This window comes from Drosophila montana, unplaced genomic scaffold (assembly GCF_035044405.1).
Source record: "Drosophila montana isolate Dmon_TW-CO22-7 unplaced genomic scaffold, ASM3504440v1 contig_3733_1, whole genome shotgun sequence".
NCBI lineage: Eukaryota > Metazoa > Arthropoda > Insecta > Diptera > Drosophilidae > Drosophila > Drosophila montana.
This window is the reverse complement of record NW_026998620.1, coordinates 6616181-6626493: the sequence shown is the minus strand read 5'-3', so window position 1 is coordinate 6626493 and position 10313 is coordinate 6616181.

Below are 10313 nucleotides of genomic sequence, written 5' to 3'. Positions count from 1 at the left end.
TTTATATAAGTTTTATTTTGAATTCCAAAAGCTTTTCTTTGTAACTGGTCCGTTATTTGGGAGGTATTTCGTTATGTTCTATTTGTGTTTAATGTCGTGAGTTCCTATTTTTTTTTTTGGAAAATATTATCGTATTAGCGTAGTCGTTGGGCCCACTGTTTTCTGCAAACGCCCAAAACAGGATTTTAAATGTAAACGTTTGTCCTGATTGACTGACTGCCTGAATGACTGATTGACTGTCTGTTTGGTGATCAACGCACAGACCAAAACATACGAGCTAGGAAGCTGAAATTATCGTTGTAGTTGCCTTATGTGATAGAGGTGCACGCTAAGTAGGGCGTTTCGGGAAATCCACCCGCAAGTGCGGAAAGAAGCTTTTTTTTCTACCATCCGATCGACTTTAAACTCATTTTCAGAAATCTTTGTTAAAATTTATTTGATACGCTTGCCCGATATCCACCGCTCTTGGATGGAAAATGCTGGTCAATGATTTAATGAACGAAAGTTTATTTTTTAGCTTCAAGATTCTGATTACAAGATTCTTTATTCGATAAACTTTAAACATATTTTCAAATTGAAGTGGAGTTGAAGACTGCATGGGTAGATTTAACCGGGTAGACCGGGTAATACCCGCTAGTTTTTTATATGGAATTAAAACATGCTAAAATCCCAACCGATTTTATTGAACCCAATTTTTATGAAAAGCTTAGTAAACAGCCTGTAAATAAGTTATGTACACTCTCTTCATCTATACTATGATTTAAGAGTTTTTGAATATGTTATTCCAAAATTGTTGTTTGTAGTAAAAGCTTTTCTAATAAGCTTTATCTATGCTCAAATTATCAACTAATTTACTTTCACGCTCTCTCTTATTATACTTTCATTCTTCTGTTCATACTCTGAGCCGATTATATTTCTTCTGTTCGTTTAGTAATTTGTATATAAAATTTGGTGTACTTCCGACACAAATCAGACCTAGTTTTAAATAAAAGAAACTTAATCCTCTCAGACTCGCCAAGGACAGCATATAATAAATTGAAAATGAAGCAATTTTTTATTTGTAATTAAAAGAAATGTTAATTATTAGGCAATATTATGTATTTTATATAGAATGTAGATTTATGGTATAGAATATCAATCAAGTCAATATATTTGGATTTTCAATGATAATGCTTAACACATTTTTGCGCATTTTTATGTCCAAAAGGGTTCAAGGAACCAACTGCATTGATCAGCAAATATTTGTAAATTGTCCCCTTCAAACATCTTGTAGGATTATCGGCAAGCTAAGCTAATCTAATGTTGCTCGAGCCAGGCACGCATGTTTGACCTTTGGCCTTGGCCTGTTGGCATCAAAATTCCAACCGGTGGACATTTCTGTAACCACTTGTAAGTTACAGCCAACTCATTAACTCGGACAAGTGGCGGCGCACATGCTTAAGCCATGGCCATAAACAACAATTTATCTGCCGAGAAGAGCGACTATATCAACAGAGCCAGCTATGCAGAAATTCCATATGCGACATTATTCTCATAACCGAAGCTGGGCAATGTGCCGGCTCCGAGAGCCTATTAGCTAAGCCAATACACGCATGTACTTCAAAGTGCAGGCCCTGGCTAACTGACTGGCTGGCTGGATGGCTGTTTGACTGGCTGACCATAAATCACAGTGACGACGATGCGACTAATTAAAAAATCGACACGCTAAACTGGCAAAAGACAAAATTAACATTTGCTCAAATGCATCGGCACAGAAGGGAGTCGTGGCAACGGGGAGCACCCGCCGACAGACATCAAGTCAGATGGGAATCACAGTATTGGTATCGGGAAAGGGGACTGAGAACTGGGCACTGAATCGGGCGCTTCGTCAGTCCGACTGATTGGCTTTGTCTCTTCTGTTGTTGTCGTTTTACTTATGTGTGTGTATATTTATTCATTTGTTTATAGGACTCACAAGCCTGTGCTGTGCGGCTTGTGGCAGCGATTCGCCAGTTAAAATTATCGACAATAATGTCAACAAGTTTTTGCGTAAATTTGCGCTGCGATTCTCTGGGATACTCGGGGATGCACGGGCTGCCTTTCTGCTGGCTGCAATTGCTGGCGATCGGCTTTGATGGCGTGCAGGTGATCAATGTTTGCGATCAACTGCTCTAACCGGAAAGAACGACTCAAAGTCGACTGCAATTTAAGCGCCCGATCTACACTGCTCAAAAACAATGAAACAATTATTACTTGGATTAAATATCTTAAATATTTTTATTTGAAAATGAAAATTAGGAATCTTAATTGATCTATTAATTCAAACAGCCAAAATTTGCATGAACATGCATTTACCTTAATAAAAGATTTATAAGTTTTGAAAGGTTACGTATCTTGCAGTCAAAACCATCCTAAGGGTTAAGAGATCTATAATTATGGCATCTGCAAAAGCTGCAGACTAAATTTCTGGGACTTAGGTACATATTACATCCAACACCCGACTGGATGTTAGCTCTGATTTTGTTTAAGAAAATTTGATAAAAGATTTGTTTGTTACGGGCCGTTCTCGGTAGTTGATTCTAGTAACTGAATAAGGAGGATCCACATTCGAATCCCACTTGAATCTTTAAATGATTTACACATTAACCAGGTTCTATACCTTTATATTAATAATTGTTAAGATTGACAGATAGTTATTAAATTCAAGTTGATTAAATAATTATAGTATTTATAGTAATATTAGAGAAAAAACTTCTTGGTAATGACAATATAATTTTTTATTGTGTACCGACCCACATGCACCCTCTCTTTGACAAGCTAAATATGTCGCTCTGCAGTATCTCTCTTATCTCTCTTATCCTCTTTGTCTCTCTCTCAGTATTTTAGTCAAAGACGTGGCTCGTCATCAACGCTCTGTGCCGATGGCATTAATTCGATAATGCATAAAAATAAGGAATACGCTTCATTGGACTCTAATTGCTAAACGCAAACAGACACAGCAACAATAATAACAACAACAACAACAACAACAACAACAACAGCAGCAACAGCAACAAAATCAACAACAACTGCGAAGATGACAACGACAGTTGGAACTGCCTCAGCTGGGTTCTCAGGCTGGCCAAAAGCTGTGTTGCAAGTGCATTGAGACGCTGCATTTGATGGGCCTCGGGGCTCGGACTGGGGGCCCTTCGGCCAGGCGGCGGGCGGATGATCGGCGACTGCCCCAACAGCGTTGCGTGTAATTAAAACGCAAACTTCAGACCAGAGGCCTGGGCCGTGGAGCGGCGCGGACTGCGAGAACGGGCCAAGTAGGTGAAAGACGACTTAGCCCGGCGCAGGCTGATTTCTTGAAAGATTTGTAAACGTAAACTTTCGAAAAAGAAGAAATAAACCAGAAGTAAATATCGACAAACATCGTCGTGGTCGGAAAAAATTAAGAAAAACTTAAATGAGTTAAAAATTCCACACAACTGCGTGAGAAGTCGCCGCCGCCGCGACGAGGCTGAGGTTGCAACCCGGAGTCGATGTTTAAGTATTGGGCTTTGTTGCTGTTGTTGTTGTTATTGTTTTCGTTTGCGGTTGGTTTATGCATTGGCTTAAACGAACAAGAGGTCCCACCAACAGCAACAACAACAGCAACAAGAACAACAACAACGTTGCATTTATCGATCGCCGCGTACCGATTATTGTTTAAACTGTTTTCAATGCGTTTACTTTGTGTAAATATTATTTTTTCAATTTATGAGCCGCGTACTCCGTACCGCTGCGAAGATGCTGTCCGGATGAGCAGAGGATGCCATGAGGCTTCAAAATGCACCCCGCCCCCCCTCGCCAAAATTTCCCTCAATACTCGCCCCCTTGACTGTCTGACAGACAGTTTGTCGCACTTGGGCTGGCGCATTGCGTTGGCGCGCAGACAAATATCAATTGGAAATCAACCATGAATCGAAATTGGAAATCCTCAAGATACAAAATGAAATGCTCATCATTAAAATGATGCCTCATGCAATGCGGCTTTGCCTTCGCTTCTCACTCCTCACATTTGTGCTTAAAAAATGCCGAAATATTTTAATGTTATTAATTTATTATCATTTAACGGCTGTTGCAGCAAAATTACTCGTAATTGGCATTCTTCGCGTGGCAATTAAATTTTTGACAGAGGAAGAATTCAATTTGCCGTTGCAATGGGAAAGTTATTGGGCGGTGCATTTACAATGGGGTTCTTACGGGAAATATTGTTATTCGCCAAGTGTTAATATAATATAACCAAATATTAATTGCATATGCATACAATAATTAACATATTACACTAGTTATAGAGACTTTATTTTAATTGAGTTTTGGTAGCAATGGGTTATGTGGCATCTATCGCTTATTAAAGGTGCGACTTGCTTCTTAAATAGTCCAATAAACCTCTGCATCCGTTTATGCTGTGAACCTGCCACATTGTTTTGGCGGCGATCAACCCCATAGATATATATGTCTATTTGGAAATCTGCTCAGATGTTACTAATGTCGATTAACATCAAATTTGAGACAGTTTTCTTTAAGCAAACTTTCAAGATTATTAAAGCTGGATGACTAAACTTGGTAATGTAGGTTCTTGTAAGAATATTTTACTTCTTGAATACTTTCTCCATTATCAGCATAAAAAAAAACATTTTTTAAGTAGACCTTTGACTTACTTAAACTAACCCACAGTCGGCTGCCATATTTGTCCTTTAATATATATAAAGGTAAGGGTCGCTATAGTCATTCGATAAAGTTTTCGGTGGACAATAAGTGGGGTAAGGCTAACTCGACGGGCACATACCACAAACAAATCCAGATCTTTGTTAAACAAACTCATAACACATTACAAACAAATGATTATAATCAGACCAAAGTTGAGGAAATTTGTGATTTTATTAAATTTCTTTATTAATTTGCAGCAGGAGATGCTAAAGAGCAGACAGTAAAGACGATGACTCAATTAAGAGTGTGTAAAAAGTAAATAGATATATGTATGTGGTTATATGCGAGCGATAGTTGGGTGCACAGCATGCCGAGATCATTTGGTGAAACGATCATTTGTAGACAAGCGCCATCTAACGCCAATGTTTCAGACAAAATCAGAGCCGGTGTTGGAGTTCATGTTGGAGTCATCTCCAGCCAGGAGGCGCTGCGTGCGACTTTGTGGACATGCTGGGTGCTGCATTGGCGCGACAAGCTGCCAAAGATCAAAAGTGGTGTTCGCGGCAAAGACGAGAAGGGGGCGAGGGCTGCTGATGGTGCCGCTGATGATGTCGATGATGATGTCGATGATGATGTCGATGATGATGATGCGGGCGCGCACTCGCGGCTAAGTCATTTTTGTTTATGTCCAAGCGAAATTGGCCAAAAGTAGCAATGTTTTAAACTGCCAGCACGGCAGCACACAATCATAATTATCATTATGACGTTGGCCGTTTAGAGATGTTGCAACATTTGGCACGCACACACTCAGTCACCCATTCAGTCAGTCATTCAGTCAATCATTCGTTCAGTCGGACAGACAAGATAAATGTATGACCATGTAGCTCTGATCTAATTAATAGGCTGCATAGTTTTTGCACCTGCGTTTGCTGCGTGGAAATTTGTTAGATTTACTTTCAGTTTTCCAATCGCCGTCGCCATCGCTCACATATCAACTCTGATGCACAATTTATATGGCAAAACACGATCGATACACGGTACGTGCGTTTCGGGCCCACGTTTATGTCCAGTTCCAGCTCCACTATTAATTTGTATGATATAATCGCTTTGGGGAGGCGTGTTCCCTCAATTCGCGCCATGTGCAAAAATTAGTTGCCGTTGGCTCTGATTGATGGAAATCCATATTAAATGTTAAAATGCTATTAAAGTCATGTAGCGTGTGTTTTGATTGCCGCCATTTGACTTCAATTGCTATCGTTTTATGGATATAAACATGTTTATACAAGTTATTCATAACCTTTGTAGACAATTTATATTTTAAAGCTTCCTGAGCTTAGACTCCGCATTACCTGAACCAAAATGTGGACTTCGCACAGAATAATGACATGTCCAAAAAGGTGACATTTACAACTTCTCACAGTTATATGCTTACTGTTGATACGCAAATAGTATTTTCCGTCTGTCTGTTAGAAAGATTTGCAAGGAATATCGGAAAATGGGTGAAAAGTATTGTTTGAAATTGAAAGATGGAAACTTGGCCTGGGCAAGCACGGGTAATTCCAGTTACCCAAGTTACTTCACTTCTTTGATAAATTTCTGCATATTAAACAAGTAAGAGATTCTAGTCGGGAGCTCCCGACTAGGGGATACCCTGAACCCTCTTATTCCGATAGTCGATAGGTATAAAATGAAAGATACTTGATATATATATTATATTCTCTATACTCTATACTCGATCTACGCGGGGACTAGGAGGACCTACAGCTAAAATTTCAAGTCTCTAGCTCTTATAGGCTCTGAGATCCTTGTGTTCATACATACGGACAGACGAACGGACGGACGGACGAACAGACGGACAGACAGACGGACATGGCTAATTCGACTCGGCTGTTGATGCTGATCAAGAATATATATACTTTATGGAGTCGGAGATGCTTCCTTCTGCCTGTTACATATATTTGCACAACTACATAATACCCTTTTTACCCATTTTCAATGGGTTCAGGGTATAAAAATCATATTCTTAGTATCGATTTACTATGCGAATCTCATGAATTCAAGTTAGATAGGTTTTCATGCTGTTTAAACTGATTATAAAATGATACAAAAATCATGCTCCTTAACGAATCGTTAAAACTTTAACTTACTTGATTATAAAATAATTAGGAAGATTTTAGGAGCAACTCTTGCAGAAACCCAGAGTCTACAATGCGATCTTCAAAACTTTTTAAAAATTGTACATCTTAAATAGATGTCTTGCGACTTAAAAATGAGTCCAACTTCCTGTTTTAGAAATGATTTTTTATTAGTCTTTTTTAAACCTTTTCAGAATCAAATTGGGGAGTTTTAGCCCATTCTTTGGTGACAGCACCCCGTTACTCCTGAAACGCTTGCAACAAAAGTTCAATTTGCTTTATTTCAATCTATTTTCCACATCGTGGGCCTGAGTAGGTTACGGGTCCGAGTCACATAATTAATTTGGCAATTAAAAAAAAGTCCTGATTATTTGATAGACTGTGACTGCTCGTATTGTCTACTCTCTCCATACTCATTAGATGATTAAGAATATAAGTCTTTATTTGATCAAGTTGAAAGAGTTGTTTGAAAGTGCATAGATCCTGGCAGAGCTGGCCTCTCACCTGCGTGCAGCAAGTCTTATATGCAAGTTGATTAAGATATTAAGACAATGACAGTTAGTACGCGTTAATACTAAAGTGAGGCAATCGTAAATCCATTTAACATTTAACAGTTGGCCAGACGCCCCAACTAAGAGCTCCATTGACCATTTCGGTGTGGAAACACTAATTGGATATTCTCATTTTCTACACATTTGGGGCGGCGTAAATGAGCCAAAGAAAAAGCGCCACTCCCAAAATAGGCAACTGGTAAGCGCCAACAGGTAAAGAGGCACGCACATACGCAAACCAGCTCTGACTCAGCCGGCCAAGACGGACGGGCAGGCGGGCAGGCAGGCAGGCAAGTGGAGTGCATTTTATGGCTAAGATGGGAAATGGTAACAAAAGCGCTCCTCAGACCCAACTCAGACCCAACTGCTGCTAACAAGAGCGGGACTTATGTGCAGCGAGTGTACGAGTGTACGAGACCCCAAAAATAGGCATACCAATGTGTGCGCATGCGCGGAATTTATGGTGACATTTGAGTGATTCGCGCAACGTGTCATGAGCTGCTCTCGAGGATCTGGATCTGGAGCTGGATCTGGCGAGCGACAGCGGCAGCGGCAGCATCAGCAGTTTGGTGTAAAAGCCAATTAAATTGGCAGAGAATTGGAACATTGTGCGGCGACTGTGCGACTGTCTGACTTATGGCCCAGGAGCATGTAATTGCATTGAAGAAGGCCAGTCGCCGTTTCAACTCTGCCGATTAATCCAGCTGCTGTGCTGTGCTGTGCGGCACCAGTGTATTCCAGGGTATTCACTCCACATAAGTGGCACACAAAATTAGCGTAATTTCCAACCACCGCCGACGCAGCAGACTCGGACTGTCGGACCATCGGACTGTCGGACTGTCGGACAAGTGTCAAAGTGAAAGAGGCGAATTCTCGCACAGGTTGCAATTCTTGAGAAATGCAAAGCATTCGCAGTCGGTCGGTTGGTCGGTCACACACTTTCTGATCTTTGGCTGGCGATAAAAAGGCTCGACCCCTTTGCGCATATGGCACACATATAACGATTATTCCATATTTACTTATTGTATGTACATACTTATTGCCAGCTCCCAGGACTCAAGTCCAGACCCAGACCCATGCCCATACCCATGCCCCAGCCCCAGCCCAGACACAGACCCAGACCCAGGCCCAGGCCGAGGCAGAGGCATATTATTTGCGCGATTAAATTGATCGCGGCTGCCTTATTGGTATTGTCTCTCCTTCGGGCTTTTGGAGTCAGGGACTGTGACTCCTACTGTGTCTGTGGCTGTGCTTGGCTGCAGTTCGGGGCTTCTGCGGCAGTCAACTTCACGCTTCGCTCAAGCATCACCAAATAAATTTCATTGAGCGTCCCTGCACAGTGCAACGCATGCCTCGAAAAGGAGACACATTCACTCTGCAAATCACGAAAGCTCCACAAATAAATCTGCCTATTACACTTTAAATAATTTATTCAGATAATGCATAATGAAATAGATTTAATTTCTTCAAATTATTCTTACTTTAAAGAAAACTCTTTATCTTTAAATAAACTTTATAATTTTCTAACTAATTTAGTTACAATTCCTTGAATAAATTATTTATCAATTACTTTAATTGTTATTATTAAAATAACTAAAATATTCAAAGGACCTTTAAGAATTATACATTAATGAATAAACCTGTACGAACCTCCCATCCTTTATTTAAAATTGCTAATAATGCATGTCCCCGCTTCTATTATTATTGCAAGAAGATGAAATTTTGGATCCTTACTTGGATAATGACTAATTATTCAAATATTAACCGGTTTATTTTTAATAATACACTACACCGCAGACGTATAAATTTATATATATATTTTTTCAACATAAAGTACAATCTGTCTGGTCTGAGGACACTGTGCATCTGCCGGAGTTACTGTTGTTGCAACAGCACTCTGTGTGATCCATGGCGATGCGCTTGTGAAGCTGCAGCTCCTTGTGCTGAGGCGCATTCCAAGTACTTTACGTTTACCTTTAGCTTAAGCTTCACATTTACCTTTGCCTTTGCCGTTGCCTTTGCAACCTTACCTTAAGGTTTAGCTTAGTTTTACCTTGGCATTTTGGGTTTGAGCGCTGATGCGCTGCATGCCGCAGCGCATGCTTCATCTGTTGCATGTAGTTACCGCTTTCATGGCTAAGTGGTTGGCTGGACATGGTCATCTTATTTCTTTTGTGTTTGGGTGCACAGCCTCCTCCTCCTCCTTCTCCTTCTCCGTCAGCTCCTCGCCGCTGTCGTCGTCGTCATCCACGTCCTCTCCTGATGGCTGTTCCTTTTGCTGTTGCGTGTCACGTACAAGCAATTCGCATGTTTCAAAAATGCTTTAGACATGGCCCTCTGTTTGTCTCGGTGGTTGGTGGTTTTTTAGGTGGCTTGCAGCGGCAGGCACATCAGGCGGTTTTGGGTTTGATAGTCGCCGTCAACTTCGACTCGGCTCTCTCGACTCTCGACTCGGGTCGACTGCGTTCTGGGCGCGGGGATTGGCTGGTGCACATACTTGAGCGCATACTTAAAAATAAATGTTAATTCTTTTATTTATTTCCTTTGTCAGATTAAACGGTTTAAAGGTTACAGGCAAGACTCTCAGCCATATCCTCCCGGACACTCGAAGGCTGTCTGCTTGGGCTTGTAATGGCTGCTGTTTAAATCAGTCACGATCACATATTGTGCGACGAAGCTGTTATGAAATAATTCACTTAATGTTCAGGCAATAAGTAATAAATATCGTATGAACTTGACCAGCGGAAGAATTAATAAAAGTCCAACTTTATCTAAATCTTAATACCTATCAAGATATTCTCCTTAATGAATTTTATATCGAATAGATAATGCTTCCATAAGCTGGAACTCGACTGCAGTCCAACAATATTTGAAATACTCATATAGTCCTTTGATGACCTTTTGAAATTCGTATCTGACCCCTGTCTAAACAATCTCTGAGCCAAGTTTGCAACTTGCGCAACTTTGTTAC